We start from the raw sequence: 24,003 nt of genomic DNA on the forward strand, positions 1-24,003 counted from the left end.
TTCTTGCCTACCAAAAAGTTGAAGTGATGCAGTGAACACCTGGATGCCCTCACATGGATTCACTAGTTGTTAATATTTGCCACATTTGCTTTTTGTTTCTCTATCACTCTGTCTGTGTCTCTGTCTCTCTGTCCTTATGCTGTAACATTTGAAAGTAAGTTGCAGACATCATGACAATTCACCCTTAATTATTTCAGCATGTTTCTTTCAGTTATAAGGCAATTTAACGTTTATATAATGTCATCTAATATAGAAACCATACTCAAAGATCCCTGATTTTCCCAGTAATGTTCTTTATAACCTGCTTTGAAGGTTATATGAAGGATCCCACCAGGGATTTCCCTTTAAAGTTAATAAGTGTGCTATAGGGTAATATTTAGAGGCTAGTTGAATATCCTGTTCCCAATAGCCTTTCACCCAGTGAATTTGCCTCCATTGATAATCCTTGACCGAGTCAATTATTGTACTATTTTTAAACTGTTTATATTTTGAAATATAAAACAAGCTGGAAAGCGGATAAAACATAAACTTAGAGCTTCATGAATTATTGTAAGGTGAATACCTATGTACCATCCCTGACATCAAGGAAAACATTACAGGCACCCTAGATTTCCCCTATCTGTCCCCTTTACGTATTATAGTCTCCTACTTTTCCTCCAAAGGAGTGGTTATAGGGTATACACATGGGTAGTTTTAGAACAAAACTATTTTCCACTTTACACCTTTCTATACCAGTGTTTGCTACTTCCATTGCCCCACAGCCTCCCTGACATTAGACATTCTAAAATTAAATGGGAGTATGTAGCAGGTTCCTGTGGTTTTAAATAACATCATGATTTTTTTTCTTTTATGTTCATTGGCTGTTTGGATTTCCTCTTTATCAAAATGCTGTTCAAGCCTCTTGTACGTTTTCCTTTTTTGTCATGCTTTTCTTATTGAGTTACAGTTCGTTATAATACATTTCTGGATATGAGATAGTGGCTCAGTTTTAGTTTTTCTATATGGATCTTCAGTTGTTGAACACTGTTATTGAAAGGACCATTCTTATTTTTGAAAATGGGCCGGGTATTAGATGATACTATGGAATTACTGTTGTCCTATTAGACGTGATGATGACATGGTGGCTATATATATTTTTCCTTGTCAACTGACAATACACACTGAAAAATATATAGGTGAAATAACATGCAGTCTGGGATTTGTTTTATTTTGTTTTTTAAATTAATTAATTAATTTTTTTGGCCGCGCTGTGCGGCTTGCAGGATCCTAGTTCCCCAGTCAGGGTTTGAACCCCGGCCACAGCAGTGAAAGCACCGAGTCTTAACTATTGGACCACCAGGGAATTCCCCTGGGATTTATTTATTTATTTATTTATTTATCTATTTATTTATTTATTTATTTATTTATTTGCAGTACGCGGGCCCCTCACTGCTGTGGCCCCTCCCATTGCGGAGCACAGGCTCTGGACGCCCAGGCCCAGCGGCCACGGCTCACGGGCCCAGCTGCTCTGCGGCATGTGGGATCCTCCCGGACCAGGGCACGAACCCGTGTCCCCTGCATGGGCAGGTGGACTCTCAACCACTGAGCCACCAGGGAAGCCCGGATTTGTTTTTAAAATACCTCAGGAAATAAAGTGGTATGACTTTTCGTTGAATAAAGATTGGCAAAATATTGTTAAATGAAGCTAGATGATGGATACATGATGTTTAGAATATGTGTATGTTTGAAATACTAAAAATAAAAGTTAAAGAAAGGGAAAACATCCTTTCTCTTCCCCCTTTCGTATTTTCACTAGTGTAAGTAACCTCTCTGTTGAGAATTTTTGTTTAAGTTTGTACATGCTCATGTAGAAAAATAGAGAAAAAATGAAGAAAAAAGTTACTCATAAGCTTACCAAACAAACATAACCTCTTTATGATTTCCTTTTGGCCATTTATTTATTTAATTTTGGGTATCCTATTTTATTAGCATTTAAATTTCACCAAGAATTCAAGCATATGCTAGCCATATGTTCAGACTTTTGAAATAAAGGTAAAATGGGCAAACAGCTTTAAGGGTGCAATGTATTTAACACTGCACAATATATTAACTAACTAGACAATCTAAGGGGTGGTATAACTATACACTTAGGAGCACCAAGTGTAGGAACAAGTCCTGGGATTGGAGGAAAAACCAGCCATTCAGGACTGAACAGAGGTCCTTGGCTGCTGACAGAATCTCCCCTTGACTTCAGACTTGAGACAAACCGAGCAAGTCTATCAGCATACAAAACCCACTGATTTCAGGACAAACAGTAACAGGATAGACTGGCCAGGGCCAATTCAGATTGTGGGGATAGTCTGAAGCGGGCAGGGCTGGCTGCAGGCTGGAAATGTTGCAGTTGAAGTCCAGGATCGGCAGATGAGAGCAGCCACCTTCTAAAAATCGCTGATTTCTATACAACTTCCCAAGATGCTTTTCCCAAACAGGGTGGCCTTTTATTTTATGTCAGTGTGTGTATGTATATGTATGCATGTGCTTGTATGTGTGAGTGTGTTTCCCCATCTCAATGCTGAGAGATTTTAACAGTTTTTTTGCTTTAGAAGCATTTTCAGTATTGGTCTCCAGAGGATCATTTTAGTGTATTCTAACCCCAGCCAGTTTTAGAGTGCACCTTGTATTAAGTCTTTGCTTTTTTTTTTTTGGTATTTCAATTCCAAGTATATTCTTTTTTTTTTAATTGAAATATAGTTGATTTACAATGTTGTGTTACTTTCTGCTGAACAGCCGAGGGATTCCTTTATACTCCAGGTATATTCTTTAAGTTTGACATGTTATGGTTACTTATGTTTAGGAAAATGAGTGCCATTAGTAGCGAAGCTTCCTTACAGAAGATGGTACCTTGTCTTATTAAAACAGCTTCTCTGGGATTTCCATTGAAATGGGTGAGGCCAAGCAAATATGGTTGGTATTTTCAGTTGGGGCCCAGCAAAGTTAAAGTGTTTTCTCAAAGTTACGAGGCTAGTGGACTGGCTGCCAGGTGCTCTTATTCCCCACACGTTTTAAGGAAGTAATTATGTATAGTCAGTCTCACAGTTGTGGAAATGTGTACAACTAGGTCTGGGTCACCTACAAAATTCCCCTGAGCTAATGGTTTATTTTGTGCCTTCTCTGTGGTTTCGTCCCTGTGGTATCCTGGCAAGTTTGCAGGTTTCTAAAAGGAAGACTGAGCTGAGGAATCATCTGGATCTTGGGCTGAGAGGTTACACGTCTCAGGGCTCAAAAATAAAATAAAACGCAGTCCAAGATTTTTTTCTGACCATACCTTGGGATCATTGAGCTCTTTGTTCCTTTTTTTTTTTTTTTTAATGCTGTACGCGGGCCTCTCACCGCTGTGGCCTTTCCCATTGCGGAGCACAGGCTCCGGACGCGCAGGCTCAGCGGCCACAGCTCACGGGCTCAGCCGCTCCGCGGCATGCGGGATCCTCCCAGACCGGGGCACAAACCCGTGTCCCCTGCATCGGCAGGCGGACTCCCAACCACTGCACCACCAGGGAAGCCCCCTCTTTGTTCCTTTTTGCAAATATAATTAAGAGGTAGAAGCAGCATACGATTTTCAGAACAGTCAACATAAAACTGCCCTGAACTGGCTTTACACATTTGATAGTTAAAATAACATAATTTTTGACAGCACAGCTGAGGGTGATGGACATTGGTTTGCAGTGCTTATCAATTTACCACTTGTGTTTTAAAACCAGTTACACAATGGCATTGCTTCAAGGGAACATTGACTTTAGACTTCAGATTTGAGTAACTTTAGTTATTAAAATCCAATGAACAAAATCTGCTGGTTTGTAAACATGCAGTTTTAAAACATTCTCATTATTTACAGGTTTTGGAGCCAGGAATCTGTCATTTTGGTAGGACCTACAAGGCATAGTATTTTATGGAATTTTTGTAGGAGCATTTAGTAGCTCGAGAACTGAGCTGACGTTTTCAATGCTTTTGTATCATAAAGACAGACATATGAGAGATGTTGTAAACTGCTACTGGTAAATGAAACCAGTCACACTCAAGACAACTAAATTCAAGCAAATGAAAAATAACTTGTATTTGCCCCCTTGAGGTAGCTGGAGAGTAACAAGAGAAAGAATGCATTAAGGAGAGTGATGAAGAGTGAGTGCTGTAATAACTTGTAACTGTCAGGAACATTTGAAATTATCACAATGAATGTGCACTGAATAAAAGCCCATGTATTGTTTTGCTCTTCACTATTGTATCTTTGCATTGTTTAACTGCTCAGCTCAGTTTAAATTGTATTGGAAATTGGTTTGTTATGGTTCACGGCATTATTTTGAAAGGGATTATAGTCATCAAATTGTAGTTCAGTTCCCCCCCCCCGCAATTTCTAGTCATGGCTTTTTCCTTTAATGTTAAAAGAAGGGTTGAAAAACCATAACCTGTTCTTGGTGGGGATGGGAGTTCTTGGAGAGGGTGTGGGGAAGGTAAGAGAAACAGTTTGTGCAGGGTGCAAAGATGAATAAGGACCCTGGTTCTCAATAATTCACAGGCTTGAGGGGCAAAGGGGCAGTAGGATGTAATGAGCTTGGCTGTAAAGACAAGTGTGGGGTTCCAGGGAGCCCAGAGCAGAGGCACTTATAGTAGCTTGGTGTTGAAGGAAGACTTTTTGTTGGAGACGTGGCATCTGAGATTGGCCTAGAGGAGCAAGTTCAAGTCAGGTAAAGGAAGGAGAGAGAAGAATGGGGATGAAACTAGGTAAATTTGAGGGTAAGACTGCACTTAATAGTCTTTGTATTTTTACTGAATTTGGAGGCTTTTTGGAGCTTGATCTTGAGGAGGGTGAGGCAGACCTGGAATAGTGGCTATGGGGTGGGAGGGAGAGAGATCAGCCTGGCCGGTGATGGGGCTGTGAGGGCCCCTTCTGCTCAGATGTTTGTCTTGCAGCACCAGGCAAGTCTGTTAAGGGGCAAAAAGAGGTGCCATTGCAGTGTTGATCCAGGCTTGGGTACAACACAGGAATTAGGAGTGAGAGTGTTCATGAAGGCCTACTTGAGGACGATCAGCCTTGATAGTAAAGGGAGTAAGTAGGGCCTGGAGATTCCAGGGAATGAGTCTTGGCCCCTCTTTCACTCGACTGCTGCTTTCAGAGCTTGATTTCCTTAGGATATACTTAAAAATCTCAGTCAACACCATGGGCAGCAGCCTGTGGCAGCAGTATCAGTAGTAACATGATTTAAGCAAGTTACAAGTTTTTAAACCAAAATACCAAGACTTTCAAAGGCATGACATGACAAAGCCCAGTCTTTGGGTGTATGATGCAAAGCCTGGCTTGGCAGCCAGATTCTGCCTATTGCTTGTCTTTGTAAATAAAGTTTAATTGGAGCATAGCCTTATTGTTCATCTACATATTATATGTGTCTGGCTTCTTTGCACTACAATGGGAGAGTTGAGTAGTTGTGGCAGAGATTGTATGGCCCACACAAGCTAAAATATTTACTGTCTTGCCCTTTGCAGAAAAAGTTTGCCAACCCCTAATATAGAGGCACAATTATTTGCTCTTGGGGAAGGGTGCTCAAAACCTTTTTTGAGATACAGATGAAATTCTGAATGTTTTTTGGAGAATGAGATTGACTATGTTGATACCTTGAAATGAAATTTGGTGATGTCAGGGACCTTCTGTAAGTAAAGAAGGTCCTGAACTTAGAAATAGAGCCACCTGTATTCTTGGGTGGCCCTAGGTGATTCCTTGGAAACAGTAATAGAAGCATAAGAGTCCTAAGATCTGAAACTTTTTTTTTTTTTTTTTGGTTGTGTTTTACTAAGGGCTGGTCCACTGATAAAGAAAGTTTTAATTAAGGAATTCCCTGGCGGTCCAGTGGTTAGGACTCCACCCTTTCATTGCCAAGGGCCTGGGTTCAATCCCTGGTCAGGGAACTGAGATCCCGCAAGCTGTGCAGCACGGCCAAAAAAAAAAAAAAAAAAAAGGAGAAAGCTTTAATTAGCCTTTGCTAACTGTACATTTAAAAAATAAGTCCTCTGATAAAAGAAACATGGGAGTTACTTCAGGAAACAAACACACAAAAAGAAGACAGATAAAGAGAAAAGATGAACAGGTAGAAAAAAGCGATATAACTGTGTGGGCTGATTCAGTTTGACTAAGGGACATGAAAATAAACAGATATCTGCAGGGAAAAAAGGAGGTAGAGCATTTCTGGGATAGCCAATAGCCATGCTTCCACAGACCTTTGAAGACAGAGTGCATCTCTTTGTTCTGTGTGTGAGAGCTAAGAATCGACATCAACATTTTTTACTTACACTAGTACAGTGACATTAAGTCATTTAGGCTTGTGTTCTGTACTCTTTGGGGCTGCATTTCTAACAACACCTATCATGTATATAGTGGTGAGTCTTTTAATGATGATAATGGTTCATTAAATTGAGGTTTAAAAATGAAGTCCCACATGCTTTCCTTAAGCTGGCTGCTACCTTCTTGATAACACTGTTTTCAAGAGTCTTCTTTGAAAGATTTTCCCTTTGTTGAGTGGTGACAGACACCTCTTCCCCTAAGCCTCACCTCCATCGTCCAGGCTTTCTGATTTGAATACTTCATTCATATCCTAACAGGCATTGTTGTCTGCAGTGGCCCCTTTGAGATGATGTTTTCATAGTAGTGTATCAGCAAGGTTCCTACTTCACAGTAATTTAGCCTTCTTTGGATGCTTTATGTCTAAGTACTTCTTTCTTCTGAATAAACCTATGAGATGGCATGGAATTGAGACTGACCGTTCCCCTTGTGTGTAACCATCTTCGATGATAGTTTTCAGCAGTTCACTGGAGGAAGATAGCACATCTCACTGTGAGGGGAAGCAGCTTCACCCATGATCCACAACTTGTACAGTCTCTCACTGTTCTTAAGTCTCCCAGTCTTGCTTTGAAACTCAGCTCCTTCACTGAATCATGTTCCTCCCATTTACAGCTGCCTCCAGATCACTGAAGGTGTCCACCCTCTCCTCTACCAGCCTGGTACTCAGTGGTCTCCTACACTGAAAATGGCTATCAGTCCACTGCACAAGGAGTTTTTCTAGTTTTTCATATATGGTGTTGGTTCGAGTAACACGATTAAGCTTTCCAGGAGCAACACTGCTATGTTGTTAGGTATGGACACATCACGATCATGTCTTAGGTGCTTCTGTCCCTCATTGCACACCATCCCCTTCAAGTCTTTCTAATGTGTGGGCTTTTCTAGGACTCTTATGCTCACTTACCTTCTTTTCAGGCTTTTCCACATTTGCAGAAGACATTTTCACCAATAATGATTGGAAGATGATAGCAGTGATGCCCAATACATTTAATCTGGGCACAAGGCATAATCCTTTTGGGGCAAGAGCTGAGATACAACCTAATTGCTGTCTATATTATCTTACCTAGATTTGTATACAACTGAAACCATTCTGTTGGTGGATGTTCACAAGTCATTATAGAGAGGTTTTGATTTGGACAGTGAATTTTAGGTAAAAAAATGTTATTACAGCCGGTATTTGGAAAATTAGTACAGAAAATGAAGGATACCTATATTATTTCTGTTTCTCTCACAGTAAACTGAGTCCAGTGACGGCAGGTATCATTTCTTAGAGACTCTCCAGCCCCAGCCCCTGTCATAGCATCTGCTTCAAATAATGCACCTAAATAATGATAGAATTGATGAGTGCGTGACATTAGAAAAATAGGCTGAGGCTAGATCATGGAGTTTCCTGAGTAGTTTTGGTTATCATTCTCTACATCTTGAAGAACGTTTGAGATTTTTCAATAGGGAAGTGATAGGATCAGAATCATGCTTTAGAAAGTGTGATCAGATAATGGTCTACCAGATGGACTGGTCATAGCAAGAGGCTTGGAAAATGCTTTGAGTAAGGAGGAAGAGGGATGGGTCAGAGTGATCTTCAGTGTGTGTTTTTCTGAACACTAGTATCCTGAGACAGTAGTTCGGGTCTCAGCACCCATTTATATTTCTAATAATTTATTGTGGACCTCAAAGAGCTTTTGTTTATGTAGGTTGTATCTATCCTTGTTTATTGTATTGGGAAATTAAAACTGAGAATGTTTAAAAGTATTTAATTCATTAAAAATAATGTTACATAACATTCCTATTTTTATAAAAAGTGACTGTATTTTCCTACACACAAAGTTTAGTGAGAGGAGTGGCATTATTTTACATTTTTTTTCAAGTTACTAATGTCTAGCTTAATAGAAAACCCCTCTGGATTCTTATATCTACTTTTGCATTTAATCTGTTGTAATATCATATAGTCTCCTGAAAACTCTACCTTACTCTGATGCGAGAATGAGAGTGAAAAAGGAGAACAGTGTCTTGGTATAATTGTGAAAACGGTTTTGATGCCACAGATCCTGATGGGATCTGGAGGTCTCCCAATGGCCCCAGACAACATTTTGAAAACCTCTGCCTTAAGATATTTAGCAAAAGATTCCTTCTCTGATCTCACTCTACATAGATGATGCAGGGATCTCCAGGCAAGGTAACAGTTTCCATTCTTGTTTACTGACCTTTGGGTAACTCTGTCCCTGGTAAGAACCTCAGAGACCTAATCACATTACGAGACAGAGGTTCTCAAACAAGAAGTCATGGAGTTATTTGGGGAGCATCATGCCATAAATTCTGACATATAACTCAGGCAAAATTTTACAAGCAGAAAGTGGGCTTAGGATGTGAACTCAAGTCCCTGCATCTTAAGATATATAAAATATTTTAAACTGTATTTCCAAGATTTTCCTTTAATATTAATTTGCTAGCCTATTGCTTTTGTCATCCAGTTATTTATTAACAGATAATTGATAGAAAATTCAGAACAGTTTGAAAAATACAGTGACAAACCTTAAGACCAAAATATATAATGTCTTATACTGCATATTTCTCCTTGAGAGCTGGGGAAAAAAAATTTTTTTTTAAACTATGCATGTACTGGATGGATGGGTGTGTATGGGGGTCCTCTTTCTAATTTCCCTTTTAAGTTTTCTTTATAGTCTATGATTATAAATGCATAAATTTTATAGGTAAAAATTACCTTTTTGTTAATATAAATGTTAATATAAAAAATGTTGGAAAGCATTATATGACAGAGAAAATTGAAATCACTCATAATCCTGGTGTTCAGGGACAAGAGCTGTCAAAAAAGTTTAGTGTATTCCCTTCCAATGTTTCTCCTCTACTTTGTGCTCAATAATTGTATTTCTTTTGACAGCCGTGGTATCACAGTGAACATAGTTTGGTTTTGTCTTTTCTCCCTCCTGTTTTAACACATATGAATGCTTTGCCGTGATTACAGGTATTCTTCAACAGGACAATTTAACATTTTTTTAATCTCTTAGTTTTATTGGTAGGATGGTTTTCTTGGACAGGGGAAAGCTGATTAATCTAAGGTGGAGAGGGACCCTAGGAGCTGCGGAGGCAGGAAGGGTATGACAGTTATTAGTCTTGCCTGGGTCAGTGTGAGGCTGGGCCACAATGCACAGTGGGGTGGGCAGATCATTGCTAACCCATGAGAGTGGTACTTTGCCACTGACACTGCCTCATTTCCTTCCTTTTCTCCACAGCCTCTTGAAATAGAAGGCTGTATTAAACAGCACAGAATATTTGACCTATTTACTTATATAGTCAAGGTCTGCCATCCCTAGCTGTGACTTTCAGGAAAGCTCTGTCTTTGCCTTAGAGTCTGTAAAGGAAAGGGATTGAATTAACAGCTCTCTGAGGTTCCTTTCAGCTTAAAAATGTTTGCTCTATTATAAGGAACATTTCTTCAGGAAGGTGAAGTCATTGACAATGAGTTTTTATGAGTTGTAGATTCCTTTTATATTAGAATTTTGTCAAGAACCCCTTTATAAGAAATATGTTGGCTGAAGCATAGGAATCTTTTCATACCAAGATTGTAGTCTTACTGGCATTTAGCCTTAGAGATGACTTTTTATCTTCCTGCACTGGGGTAGCTTGAATACCTTCATCCACCAGATGGTGCTCTTGGACAACAAATTTTTCTAAGGCTGAGCGTTTCCAAAATGAGGTGAAACATTTAAACTGTTGAGTCACCAGAGTTCCTTTACATTTTGTATTTTTATCATGTTAGAATATCATTTATCCTGAAATAAGAAATAATTTTAAGCCAGAACACTAACTGTATGTGTAATTTTCACATCCAAGGGGAAATATCATCATTCTAGACATGTCTTAATGCTGAGACAGCTGTTGGCTTGGTATTGTGACTTTTAGATTTTACTTCTGTGAAATAAGGCTTCTAGTTAATCAAAGCTCATTACCTGCCAGCGTGTTATGGCTGATCTTTAGTCAATGCAGTCTTAGCCTCATGATCTCAAGTTATGCCATCCAGACAGGGGAGGTGATGGTAGTCCTATTCACTTGACACATTGCATCTAGAATGTTTCAGCAGTTCTGGAAGCTGTATTTTCAGAGGGGTATTGCTAGGGAATTGTCGCTAGAAGAGAGTTAAGCCCATTTACAGGCTGACCTCAGAGTACATGGCTACTGCCCTCAAGTATCTATCTTGCACAGCGTAGGGTTAGGTGGGATCACTGTGGGGAAAATCAGTTTTGTCTCTGGAAGTGCTAAATTGATAAACACATATGAGTCCCATGCTGAGTAGTTTGTGAGGGTGTGAGAAGTGTTAGGGATACCAGGCGTTTGCCAGTGGAGGGTGCTAACTTGGTAGCTGGAGAGCTGTGAAAGGTTTCCCTAAGGGATAAATAACACATACAGGGCAGACTAGGTGCCCCGTGGGTGCTGTGAACACTATGTACCATAGGCATGGCAAGGGGTAGGCATGGAAAGAGGTTATGCTTCTTGGGAACTGGCGCAACCCCTGAGATTGTGGTGAGAATTCAGGGCATCTGTGGGCATCAGGCATGTGAACTCTCTTGGTGAGGATGCTAAGAGAGTTCTGGAGGTACTGAAGGATCACTATGCCTAGAAGGGCAGATATCCTTGGGAAAGTGTTAGGGAAACAGAAGTGGGAATTACTGAAGGGGAAAGAACATGAAAGGCAGAGGTGAAAAGCCAGAGTTCTAGTGCTGAATTTGGTTGGTGATCATCAAAGCATTGATTATTTCACCTGGAAAGAGTCTTGGACGTCATGATGTAGCCAACACATTTATAGATGAGGAACTTCAGACCAAAATGTTAGGGTTTATCCAAGATGACACCCAGTGACAGAGCTGGGAGATCCCTTTTCCCATTCTCTTTCTACTATTTTATTATTTTTTTAATTTTATTTTTATAAATTTACTAATTTATTTTTGGCTGCATTGGGTCTTTGTTGCTGCATGCAGGCTTTCTCTGGTTGTGGCGAGCGGGGGCTAATCTTCGTTGTGGCACGTGGGCTTCTCATTGTGGTGGCTTCTCATTGCAGAGCATGGGCTCTAGGCTTGTGGGCTTCAGTAGTTGTAGCATGCGGGCTCAGTAGTTGTGGCTCGCGGGCTTAGTTGCTCTGTGGCATGTGAGATCTTTCTGGACCAGGGCTCGAACCCGTGTCCCTTGCATTGGCAGGCAGATTCTTAACCACTGCGCCACCAGGAAAGTCCCTCTTTCTACTATTTTAGATTGTCACCAGAATGGATAATTAGAACTTTGAACTACACTGTGTGCTCTCTATCTCTTCCTCTCTTGGATTAGTATCTGCCAGGGTCTTCATGGGATGCTTAGTGTCTTCAGAAGCAAAAGTTTCTTCTGTTCGCATTGCAGCTGACCTTGCCTGCAGATTTACAAAAGGACTTTGATAAAGCATGTTTACTTGAAGCCCTTCCTACTTCGGGCTGTCCCCATTTTAAAAAAAAAGGATGATGAAGATCATCTAGATTTCATCTTTACTATGATTTTTTACAGACATGGAAACTGATTTTTTTTAAGGAGGAAATTTATAAATAGAGTAGAAAGATTCAAATAATTCTGTTGTCAGAAAGGAAGTATTGATCCACACCTTTCTGCTTCTAGAATCTATTTTAGAAATGATTAGAAATATGGATCGATGTCTGTGTACCAAAATCATTTTCCAGTGTTTTTTTTTAATATTATAACAAAGAATGTAAAACAACCTATATGTCACAAAGGAAAATAATGATGCAAATTGTTACAGATAAGAAGGTGATATATATAATAAAATAAATCTTAGGAAAATGTTCACAATCCAATAGTAAGTGAATAAACCAAGGTAACTACGTATAGCTGTATCTCCAAGATCTTGAATGCCCACACAGGATTTCCAGTATTGTATACAATTTCCCTCATAAATCATCCACTTGACTATGGGAAGAGAGCAGTAGGTCTGTCTGAGATAGAGAGGTTGGGGAGCTGCTCCCACACACCAGCGTCCTAGCATCCGTTCCTTAAAATAAGTCACCACCTGTCAGTGGGCTTTTGGGGTCACTGGAACAGAGTTAGAGCCATGAATTCCAGGAGTGTGGTTCTAATTATGTTCTAACTAAAAAAGAATTTTTTAAAGAGAAAGATATCACTAAAATGATAAAATGATCTTATTTGCAGGTTTATACATTTGATTTTTTAAAAACTTATGTTCCAAATGTTCTAAATGAGAAAACATAGAATATTAATTCAGGAAAATTGTTAGTTTTTTCTTTTTTATTGAAGGAAAAACATTGAGCCTGTGTACATGATCCAGAATTTTTCACTGTGAGGAATGAAAATGAGACCATTGGAAATACCTTAAGTTGTTTTTCTTCATGAAGAATAAAAGGGTATTATTTGAGCTCTCTGCCAGGTGTTATTCAAGTATGTTAAATCTAAAATTGCTTTAAGTGAGAGGTAGCATTGAGGAAGAAATAAAGCAAGGTGGAAAAAACAAATAACTAGATAGAGTCCTAGAGAGGAACAGGGAGAAAGAGGTACATTCTTTATCTAAATTGAATTTTCCTGGCATTAGTAGTTGTAAAGAGGCTCAAGCCCAGCCCATGCTTTGGTACCATTCAAAAGCTAAGTGGCTTCTAGTTTTTCTTTAGTAGAATCACATTAGCGTCATGGACTCTGATATATTACTTTCTTACTTAAAACCATTAGGGAATGGGGGAAGTGGGGACCTATGGATTTGGCTACTAAGGAGGAAATGTATTAGACATTATTTTGCTGTCAGTAGTAGAGACCTTAAAATAAATGGCTGAAACAAATTGTTCAGTTTTCATGTAAAAATTTGAGGCAGGTAGTCCAGGGCCATGTTGGTTCCATGATGTTGTCATAGACCTGTACTAGAAATTTCTTCTGCCATCTTCATGATGAGATTCTTACCCTTGTGCTCTTGTGGTAGCTGCTGATCGTGTCTGAATGTCTGCGGGATCGAGTTATGTCTGCGGGAGTCAGCCCCTTCAAAGCTTTCTCCTGGAAGCCCTGCCCAGTGATGTCCAGTTACGTTTCATTAGCCAGAACCATACATACCCAGCTGTAGCTACTTTGTTCTTTCGATTGAATGGGGTTCTATTGGTAAAGAAGGTGAAAATAGATACTAAGTACTTAGGCAATCTTTGTTATAAAAGTTTATTAACACAGTGATTTTGAAGTACTGTTTTACACGGCAGTATAATACACCTTAAAGAGTTGAATGAGACAAGGGGCTTAACAGTCTACAAAATATGAATACATTAGTAAAGATTGTTGTGTTTTTAATTTCCTGTATTTAAAAATAACTTGTCAGGGCTTCCCTGGTGGCGCAGTGGTTGAGAGTGCGTCTGCCGATGCAGGGGACACGGGTTCGTGCCCCGGTCCGGGAGGATCCCACATGCCGCGGAGCGGCTGGGCCCGTGAGCCATGGCCGCTGAGCCTGCGCGTCCGGAGCCTTGCTCTGCAATGGGAGAGGCCACAACAGTGAGAGGCCCGTGTACAGCAAAAAAATAAAAAATAAAAAAATAACTTGTCAGGGTCTGGATATGGGATTTTACTATTTTATTAAATGTTGAGATAATTGATCCTCTTTAAAGAAGAATAGGGCTTTTATGGTTCAGATTCCTTTTAGGATTTTCTGCAAGGTCCATGTATAGATGTGTAAAATAAAGTTAACAATTCTGTTTATTATTTAAGTAAGGTTTTTTTTTTTTTTAATAGAATGCATGTCTGTGAGTGAATCCATGAATCCTGCTCTTGGCCCAAGGCAGTTTTTTTAAATCATCTTTTTGATTGGTAGTACTTAAAAGAAAGAAAAGTAGCAAACTAATAACCAAATTACTGACTTTCCCTTCCAGTCATTGGGGGGATACAGGGAAGTTTTTCCCTCCTTGATATATAAAAGTCTAGAATTGACTTTCTGGCTCATTGTTTGGCCAGTGAGGCTTCAGGCACAGTAGTGTCAGCTCCGGTTAGAGTTTTCCATTCTCACCCTTCCCGGCTCCACAGTTATGAGCTGGGAGATCTTGGGCAAGTTATCTTACTTCTCCTGGGGAAGTTCTCTCATCTATAAAATGGCATTGATACTAGATGATAGTTTTATTTATTCACCTCATAAGATTAAATGAGATGAATAAATAAAACACCTAGGATAGGGCCTGCTCCATAGTATGTACTGAATAATAGCTGCTACTGGTGGCAATATTAAAGCAAAATGGGACAGAAATCCTGAGGCTGTGATGAGATGTTCAGTAATTGACTCCGACCAAGAGAATCGTGAAGAATTCTATTCTGCAATAGTCATTTACTTATAAGTCCAACCTGCATTCCAGCAGTTTATACTTTCTGCCGTTTGTCAAAGTCTGTCACGTCAGAGCCATGAAGTATGTTTGTTTAGGGGTTACTAAAGAAAATGCGCCTGCTAGTTTCATGAAATACACCGCTCTCTTCGTCTCAGTGAGACAAGGTGCCAGGGCAGAAATGGTGCCGTGAGATGTGACTCAAGAGATGTTCTCTTTTTCATGACTTTTGCTTTATCATATTTTTGGAATGTAATAATCTGATTTTTTATGTGCAACTTATGCTTTAAAGCACAATGATACACTGACTACCCCAGACCCACCATGCAGTCCCACAGCTAGAGTGTCAACAATACTGCTCATGGGGAATTCCCTGGCGGTCCAGTGCTTAGGTCTCCATGCTTCCACTGCAGGGGGCATGGGTTAAATCCCTGATCGGGGAACTAAGATCCCGCATGCCATGTGGCAGGGCCCCCCAAAGAAAAAAACAAAAAAAACAATACTGCTCATGGGATGCTCTTTCTGCAGTCCTTCCCTGCTACCCCACCCCATCACCCAGGGGTGGCCTGAACTTTGTGTTTGATTTCTTGCCTTAAAAAGAAAAGTTTTCTCAAACAAATTTTGTTGTTGTTGTTGAAGTATGGTTGATTTACAATGTTGTGTTTTATATATATATATATCTCCTTTTTCAGATTCTTTTCCATTGTAGGTTATTACAAGATATTGAATATAGTTCCCTGTGCTATACAGTAGAGCCTTGTTGGTTATCCACTTTATATGTAGTAGGGTGTATCTCTTAATCCCTAATTCTCAATTTATCTCCCTCCTCCTTCCCCTTTGGTAACCATAAGTTTGTTTTCTATGTCTGTGAGTCTGTTTCTGCACAAACACATTTTTAAAAAAATTAATTAATTTAATTAATTTATTTGTTTTTGGCTGCATTGGGTCTTTGTTGCTGCGTGCGTGCTTTCTCTAGTTGTGGCGAGTGGGGGCTACTCTTCGTTGCGGTGCATGGGCTTCTCACTGCAGTGGCTCCTCTTGTTGCAGAGCACGAGCTCTAGGTGCGCGGGCTCCAGTAGTTGTGTCACGGTGGGCTCTATAGTTGTGGCTTGCGGGCTCTAGAGCGCAGGCTCAGTCGTTGTGGCACACGGGCTTAGTTGCTCCGCGGCATGGGGGATCTTCCCTGACCAGGGCTTGAACCCTTGTTCCCTGCATCAGCAGGCAGATTCTTAACCACTGCGCCACCAGGGAAGCCCACAGACACATATTTTTAAACAATATATTTAGTTTGGCTTATTTTTGACCTTATTAAAAGTAGTATCACTTTATGTAGTCTTCCGAGACTATACAAAACACTAGGTTTTCTGAGTTTATCCATATTATTGTGTGAGCTATTGTTCAGTCATTTCCATTGCTGTATAACATTCCATTATGTGCATATACATTTTATTTTTTATTATCCTGTCAGGGGATATTTTCTCTTTAAAATGAATATTGCTGCTATGAACACATTCCTGTATATGATTTTTGGTGCACTGTATACAAGTTCTCTGAAGTACTTATGTAAGAATGGAAGTGCTGCCTCCCTGAGTGTTCAACTTTGTCAGATACTGTTACCTTGTTTCTCAAAGACTTTGTACCAATTTACCCTCCCCCAGCACTATATAATCATTTTTAAGACAGGTTTACTGAGGTATAATTTACATACCACAAAATTCACTGATGTTAACGTATAATTCAATGATTTTTGTGTAACCATCACCACCAACCAGTCTTAGAACACTTCTCTCACCTCCAAAAGTTTCCTTATTGCTGACATATATCCTCTTCAGCACTTAATATTGTTCATCTTATTACTTATTGTCAATCTTGTGGCTTTAAAATATCTAGTGTGTGAATTTCTCTGACTACAAATGACGTAGAATAGCTTTTCATATCTTTTTTTTTAATTTTTAAATTTATTTTATTTTATTATTTTATTTTTGGCTGTGTTGGGTCTCCGATGCTGTGTGCAGGCTTTCTCTAGTTGTGGTGAGCCAGGGCTACTCTTCATTGCAGCGTGCGGGCTTCTCATTGTCGTGACTTCTCTTGTTGCAGAGCATGGGCTGTAGGTGCACAGGCTTCAGTAGTTGTGGCACATGGGCTCAGTAGTTGTGGCTTGCGGGCTCTGGAGCTCAGGCTCAGTAGTTGTGGCACATGGGCTTAGTTGCTCCACGGCATGTGGGATCTTCCCAGGCCAGGGCTCGAACCCGTGTCCCTTGCATTGGCAGGGAGATTCTTAACCACTGTGCCACCAGGGAAGCCCCAGCTTTTCATATCTTTGTTGGCCATTTGTGATTTCTCTTTTTTCCTCTGCCTATTTTTCTATTAGATTGTTTGACTTTTCCTTATTATTTGGAATTTTTTATGTTTTCTGGATACCCAAACTACGCCATGTTGAATTACATTTGTTGAATTATTTGCTTCAATAGTGGCTTGTTCTTTCCAAAACTTTTTTATTTCTTCTATTTTCAGTGTCTTTGTGTGTGTGTGATAACAGGTCAGTTTTTTTTTTTTTTTGCGGTAACTGGGCCTCTCACTGTTGTGGCCTCTCCCGTTGCGGAGCACAGGCTCCGGGCGCACAGGCTCAGCGGCCATGGCTCACGGGCCCAGCCGCTCCGCGGCATGTGGGATCTTCCCGGACCAGGGCACGAACCCGTGTCCCCTGCATCGGCAGGCAGACTCTTAACCACTGAGCCACCAGGGAAGCCCAACAGGTCAGTTTTAATTCTAGCACCTGAAGCTATGCAAGGGTACACCTTATCAGCTTCATGGGACTGTTGTACACATTCTGTAAAGTGACAACTGTGCAATACCACTTAGCATCTCAGAATCAGGAATATAATTTTGAATTATTTAAACACAGTCCATGGAGTTAAAAACAAAATCAGAAGCCATCTACAGTTATATAATTGTCAATTAAATGCTATACACCTAATACTCGATATAATAGTCAATATCTAGCAGGGAATGTTGAAAGCGATTTTAGATTTTCATCCTATCGTACTCTGTTGGGAATGTTTCTTGAGTGGGTATGTGACTTGCCAAAGATGGGACTACCAAGACCAGAACAAGTAAAGTTCTACCATGGTTTCTGTAGTGTTCACTTTTTTTCTTTGTCAGTTTTAAAAGTGAACAGCGAGAATTAAATACTTGACTTTACATATATACAGGTATGTTGTAAAAATATGTTTGTTTACAAGCATGTAAAAATACTTGGTAACTAGTTTGATAAGAAAATAATGTGCAAAGGTATATAGCAAAAACATGAATCGTCTGTGACCCTGCAAAATCAATTCCATATTTTATATTACATCAAACAAAAACAGTTTTAGTTTTAAAAGGAAGATGGACAAAAATTATTATTTTTACACAGAACATGGCTGTGAAAAGAGTTAAATTAGAAAGACTAAGAATATTGGAATGCCAGAATGAGCCCAAATATTTGTCCATATAGAATATTATTGTCTTCAAGAGTAGGAGTAATAATGAAGGCTTTATAAGCAGTTTTTAATCAATAAATGTAATTGGCATTTTGATGTTTTGGTAACTGTAAAACAAAAGCTGTAGCATCACTAAAGGTCTGAGAAGTCTGTTTTGTAGCTTCAACTCAGTGTATTTAAGGTTAACTAAAGTTGACATCAAAATTTTTAGAGATGGACTTATTTACAGTGTCTTTTAATGAACAGATTTTAATTTTAATGTAATTGGTTTCATCAGTCTTCTCTTTTAGTGACTTTGTTTATCAATAATTTTGTATTTTTCTCTCTCCTGGGACTCTGAATACATGAACCTTAGACATTCTGTCCTACGTATGCTTAACTTTACCTTTCAGATATTACTTTTCATCTTTCTGTACTGCACTGTGTGTTCATGTCTTAAATTTTATACTTCTCTTGTTTAATCCTTTCAATGAGTTTTAGTTTAATAATGATATCTTTCTTTTTTTTTTGCGGTACGCGGGCCTCTCACTGTTGTGGCGTCTCCCGTTGCGGAGCACAGGCTCCGGACGCGCAGGCTCAGCGGCCATGGCTCACGGGCCCAGCCGCTCCGCGGCATCTGGGATCTCCCCGGACCGGGGCACAAACCCATGTCCCCTGCATTGGCAGGCGGACTCTCAACCACTGTGCCACCAGGGAAGCCCGATATCTTTCATTTCTAGAAGTCCATCTCTCCCCCCAAATCTGACTGGTCATTCCAAATAGTTTATTTTACTTTCTTGTCGATGTGATTCCATTTTTTATTTCTTTAAACATTTCACATTCTTTAGTGTCTGAAAATTCTGGTATCAACAGTCCTTGGGGTGGTGCAGGGTCAGTTGTTTTTGCTAGCTTTCTGCAGTGAGGTCTTGACTCCCTGTATGCGTAGTGATCTTTGGTTGTATTCTTTGGCTTGATCTTAATTTGTGGAGAATTTACAGGTTTAAGTGAAGGATGCTTTTCTCCCAAGAGGATTGGAGGTGCTTTTGCCTGGAACCAGGGATACCATTAACCTCAAAGCCTCAGTGGTCCAGAATCAAGGCAGGAGTCCCAAGCTCTCTGCAATCTTTTATTTGACTGGGCATTTCCCCCCTTTTCTTCTCTGCCCTCCTTCTTGTCGTACTCATATTTACCATTTTAAGATGAACAGTCTTTTTATATGGTACTTTCTGTTGCAGATTTTTTTTGTTACTTCAGAATTTGCTCTACATTGGTTATTGTGTAGACTTTCAGAAAGAAAAGAAAGCACTGCTGTAAAATTGTAGGTATGTTGGTGTGTAAAAATGCAAAAAGGAAAAGAGGTTTGTTTTAAAAGTAGAAAGTTTAGAGAATGTGATATTTTCATGGAAAGGAAGAAACAAAAGGAGCTATCACATCACACATTGTAATTAACTTTAAAGCAAATTGAATTTCACATGGGTCTAATTTTATTCTTACTGTGTAAAGATCCTAAGGAAATCCTCTATTTTAAAATGTGACCAGAGCTTTCGTTTTAGTTATTGAAAGGTGCAATTTTCACACATTACTGTGCAAAATGGATTGAATTTTGAAGTCTTTAAAACTAACCAAGTTTTATTTTTCTTTCTTCATTTGCATTACCTTTGAAACTTCAAGGGCTTGTTACAGGCATATGAATTGTTGGCAGTAATTTACATTAGCCTAGCTTTAAAGTAAGTGGAAATTGGGTGGATGGTCTTTTGTTTGGATCTCAGTACACAGTAGGTGTTGGCTGGACTGCATTAAGGGTCATAGAAAGTGATGGTTAGAGCCAAATGAGGAAAGCATAATCTTTTAAAAAATACTAAATAAAAGTACCTGAAAACTCTAGTTAGAATCTTTAATAATTTCTTTTAGTATTTTCTCAGCGTTTTACAGTACCTAGGAGGTGGATCTTCTTTTTTTAATAATTGGATTTTCTAATGAAATGATGTTTTTCCCCATAAATTTATAGATTTCAGAAATTACTGCTGGTCACTTTGAGTCCAGCTTAGAGCTGGGCGTGCGGCAGTGAAGCTGTAGAGAGATGGAGGCTCAGGGCATTGTTTGGAAAGAGCCCCGTGGGGATAACGTTGAAGGTGCTGAGGATGATGGCAGGAGTCGGGGCAGGGCCGGTGGGCAGGGGAGGAGAAACATGTGGGCTGGATATTGACATTGTTGAGGAAAGATACTAATGTCTTACGTAAACAAGGTCCAGTGGTCAAATCACATCTGGGGAAAGTGGAGTTAAGCAAAGTGAAACAGGCTTCCTTATAGCATGGCCTCTCAGAACCTTCGGAGTGCCTGTTGGCACTGTAACTTTGTAAGAGGAGGAGAAAAGGATGCCAGAGTTTTTTGACCACAGCCTCTTGTAGAAGTAGTGTTCCTCAGAAGGTTATTTTGGGAAGAATTGGTTTGCTATGATTTTTGCGTTATTTCTCTGTATCAGGTGGGAACGACTCCTTCCTGGTAAGTTTTCTAATGTGGCTTGTTGCTGCCCTGTCCTCCTTCAGTCTCGCAGTGACTGAGTACCTTCACTCAAGAGGGAATCCCGGATGCTCATAGTCCCGGGAAGAAGGTGCTCCTGGCCTGGATGTGGCCTGTGTTCAGGGCCCCAGGCCCAGAGCTCAAGGGCGTGAGCTCAAACTTGGCACAGTCTTTCTGCATAGGTTTATAGATGCATCGTTCATGCTGATGCCAGTTTGGGGGTGCTTACTTCCTCTGTGAAGTCCGAAGTCCAAAGCCTGGTCTTCAAGCAGCTCCTGAGTGCCTATGGTAATGAAAATTTAGGAGTTCTTTCAAATTGCCATCTGATTCTTGATAGGCTGATGATACAGAGATTGAAAGGAAAGATCCTAGATAAACTTCTCTTTTACACATATGTGTACAAATTATGGTCCAATGGTGAGTTATTTCAGAAAACCAGGCAGATACAGGGTAAATAGACAAACAGGGCAGGGCAGGTTTAGAATGCACTGGGTTATTGGGATGAAGGGAGGGGTGGGACCAGGGAGGAAACGTCTGCCCAGTGGAGGTCAGGTGAGTTCCAGATATTGCAGATAAGCAACTGCTGGACATTGTGTAGAAGAGCTTTATATGAGGGGATGGGATCTGGGAAGAGGCATTTGTCTATGAACTTGGGCTGGTGTGCAGACTTTTCTGCAGAGACTTGACAGCTTTAAGCTTTGAACGGTTTGGCAAATTTCGACCTGTCATTGTGGGGCTTGTTTGTAGCTGGGGTCTTTCTGGAGGCTACTTTTACACTAAATTCTATCACCAACTCCCAAGTGAAGCAGCTTTTCTTATAGGCTTTGCCAGTGTTTGTGTAGGGCGGCTGTATGCCTGGGTGGGAAGAATGTAGCAGTTTTATATGTTTGCCTGTCCTAAATTTTAGTTCCTTGGATCTTTGTTGATAATTGATGCTGAGAGAAAAGGATGATATGCTGTATTTAACATGGTCAGAACTGGAAGCGTAGAGTTTATAAGTGAAAGCCTAGAGTCAGGTGGATTTAGGTTTATCTTTGCCTCCCACTATTCTAGGAGCACTGGGTTTTTTTCCATTTGTTCATTTGGGTATAATGTTACCTGTGTTACAGAATTGTCTTGAATAGATGTAGTGTATATGTATGTGTAGAGTAGTGAGGTAGACTGTGGTGTCACACTTCTCCTAAATGACAAATGAGGTGTACTCCTTGTCTGAATCTCTGAAGGAGGCCTGGTGCTCTTCAGAGTTTGAGTAGAACCTGTCCTTGGAGGCAGCTAGCCAGTTCAATCAATAGTAGAGAGCAGAAACTGGAGAAGGAATTTGGAAATAGTAAGATTTATTCTCAGCCTCTGTTATACCAGTTATTCTTAATATTTTAATAACCTCTTTTATTAAAATTATATGACTTTTTATTTTAGCAAAAGAAATTAAGCTTAAACATCATGGCAATCTTGGCCTTGCCCAAAAGAAACTGCTGCAGACATATGATTTGCGCATTAATGGGGAGAATTTCAATAGTAAGTTTCATAGGACTTTATTATCACTTACCATGTCTTTGGCTTTTGTTTTGGTAGAGGCTTTCCAGTAAGATTTACTAGAGAATAGTGGAGACGTTTATTTAATCAGTTCTAAGCCATAGTAAATTTTATTTTTCCAAAGGTTTTATGTCCTTCAGCCTATTCAGTACTCTGAACAGCTCTGGGAGGGTACTGTAGCCCTCAGGCTTTCACGAAGAAAGACTAGAAGCTCAGAAAATCTTGGTGATTTTTGCCCTGGGCAGTGGCAGAGCCGGAGCCATAATCTGGGTCTTTTTGCCATCACTCATTCTTCTCTTCCCTCATCCCTTTAGACCCACAGGTCTAGGCATGTCAAGGGATTCAGCCTCAGTTATTTCTGAAAGATAGTATCAGTCAGAAACAAAGATAAGACTTCTCCAAATGCAGGAATTTCAGAGGGATGGTTTGTTCCTAAATTTGCAAGCTCATTCAGTTTAAAAATGATTCCTATAATATGGTACTCATTTATTACTTCCTATTCATTGCCTCAGAAATGACTTTTAAATAGGACTGTATTATTAGAGTGATTGGACTGAAGTCTGATTGGACTAGAGTTAAGAGATTGTATCACTATAAATAGAGTGAGATAAAATATTTTACATGATTTGATTGAACTTTTATGAGGTCTTGTAAGTTGGAACCTAGGATCTTCTCTAAAAGGATACTTACTTTGAACAATTTCCAAGTAGCAAACTTCCTACTGTGGGGTTTAAGTTGTAGATAGAGTGGCTACCTTGGGGAATTTGGGAATTAAATTATTTCCCCTGGCACTTTCAATTATATTACCTGAGGCAGAACTTCATTAACTGCCCCATCAACAATTTTCCTGACCCAAAAGCTCAAGGAAGTAAGATCACGACACTGATTATATTGTCATCTAAAGACCAGAATGAAAACAGAACAGCCCTGAAAGTTTTTAGTGCCTAAGGGAACTATTAGACATGGTTGTCTGGGAGGCCGTTGGCATAGTTATTGGAGAAGGCCTTTTGGGTATACATAAATAAATTTAATGTCCCTCTTTAATAGCACCATGAAGAGGTTGAACTAGTTTTAAAGACATTGCCATTTACTCATGATTGCATAAAAATGGACCTAATCTCTGATATTTAGAATTTGATTATTAGAAAAGTATATGGGAAAAATACATAGTTGGTAAAAATGGTAAGCAGCTGTGAATTACACTGAATTAATAAGAGATTGGTGAGTTTTAATAAAACTGGAATCTTTTCCTGCCACTTTAACTTTTACATCAGTGACTCAAACTTTTCTGTCTTTTTCTATCACCAGTCATGTTGGGTTACTGTTATAAAACTACACTATTCCAGAAATTTTGCCAGAGTTTGGATAAGTATTTTTAGCAGTTATTCTTTGTTTAAAATTTCCCATCAACATAAGAGGCTAATATTTAGTTGAAGAAGCAGTAAAAGCATAATGATCTGTGGCTTAGAATAGTGCTAAGAATTTTCCCAATAATTAGAGTTGAATTTTCAGGAAATGATGTATCACATGCCAAAACTGAAATGGGTGGGGATGAGAGAGGGATGACAGAAGATATATTTTGTTAGTGGTATCTTGAGATGATGTCTGATGTTAATATGACTTCTTAAGTAATGTACAAATAAACAAGCAAGCTAAAAACCAGGAAACCCCCAAAACTAAATGGTGTGCCAATGATGGGAAGCATGCTCCAGATCATATGCTTTGAATCAATGATTCTTCTTACTAACAGCAAATGGGGAGTGGGGCCTTAATTCTCTGTCGT

At 39.6% G+C, this 24,003-nt stretch overlaps 1 protein-coding gene across 3 annotated transcripts in view; it reads left to right on the forward strand.

Moving 5' to 3' along the window:
• The window catches only part of KDM4C (lysine demethylase 4C), a 395,353-nt gene that overhangs the window by 51,083 nt on the left and 320,267 nt on the right, over window positions 1-24,003 (forward strand). The window contains exon 1 of one of the 3 annotated variants that reach the window (XM_082842832.1): window positions 13,336-13,434. The exons of the other annotated variants lie outside the window; for them this stretch is intronic. The gene's annotated coding sequence lies outside the window, so the exon portion shown is untranslated. Of the gene's footprint in view, window positions 1-13,335; window positions 13,435-24,003 lie in introns of those variants that run through there. 3 annotated transcript variants of the gene reach the window in all.

This window comes from Leucopleurus acutus, assembly GCF_964270905.1.
Source record: "Leucopleurus acutus genome assembly, chromosome: 7".
NCBI lineage: Eukaryota > Metazoa > Chordata > Mammalia > Artiodactyla > Delphinidae > Leucopleurus > Leucopleurus acutus.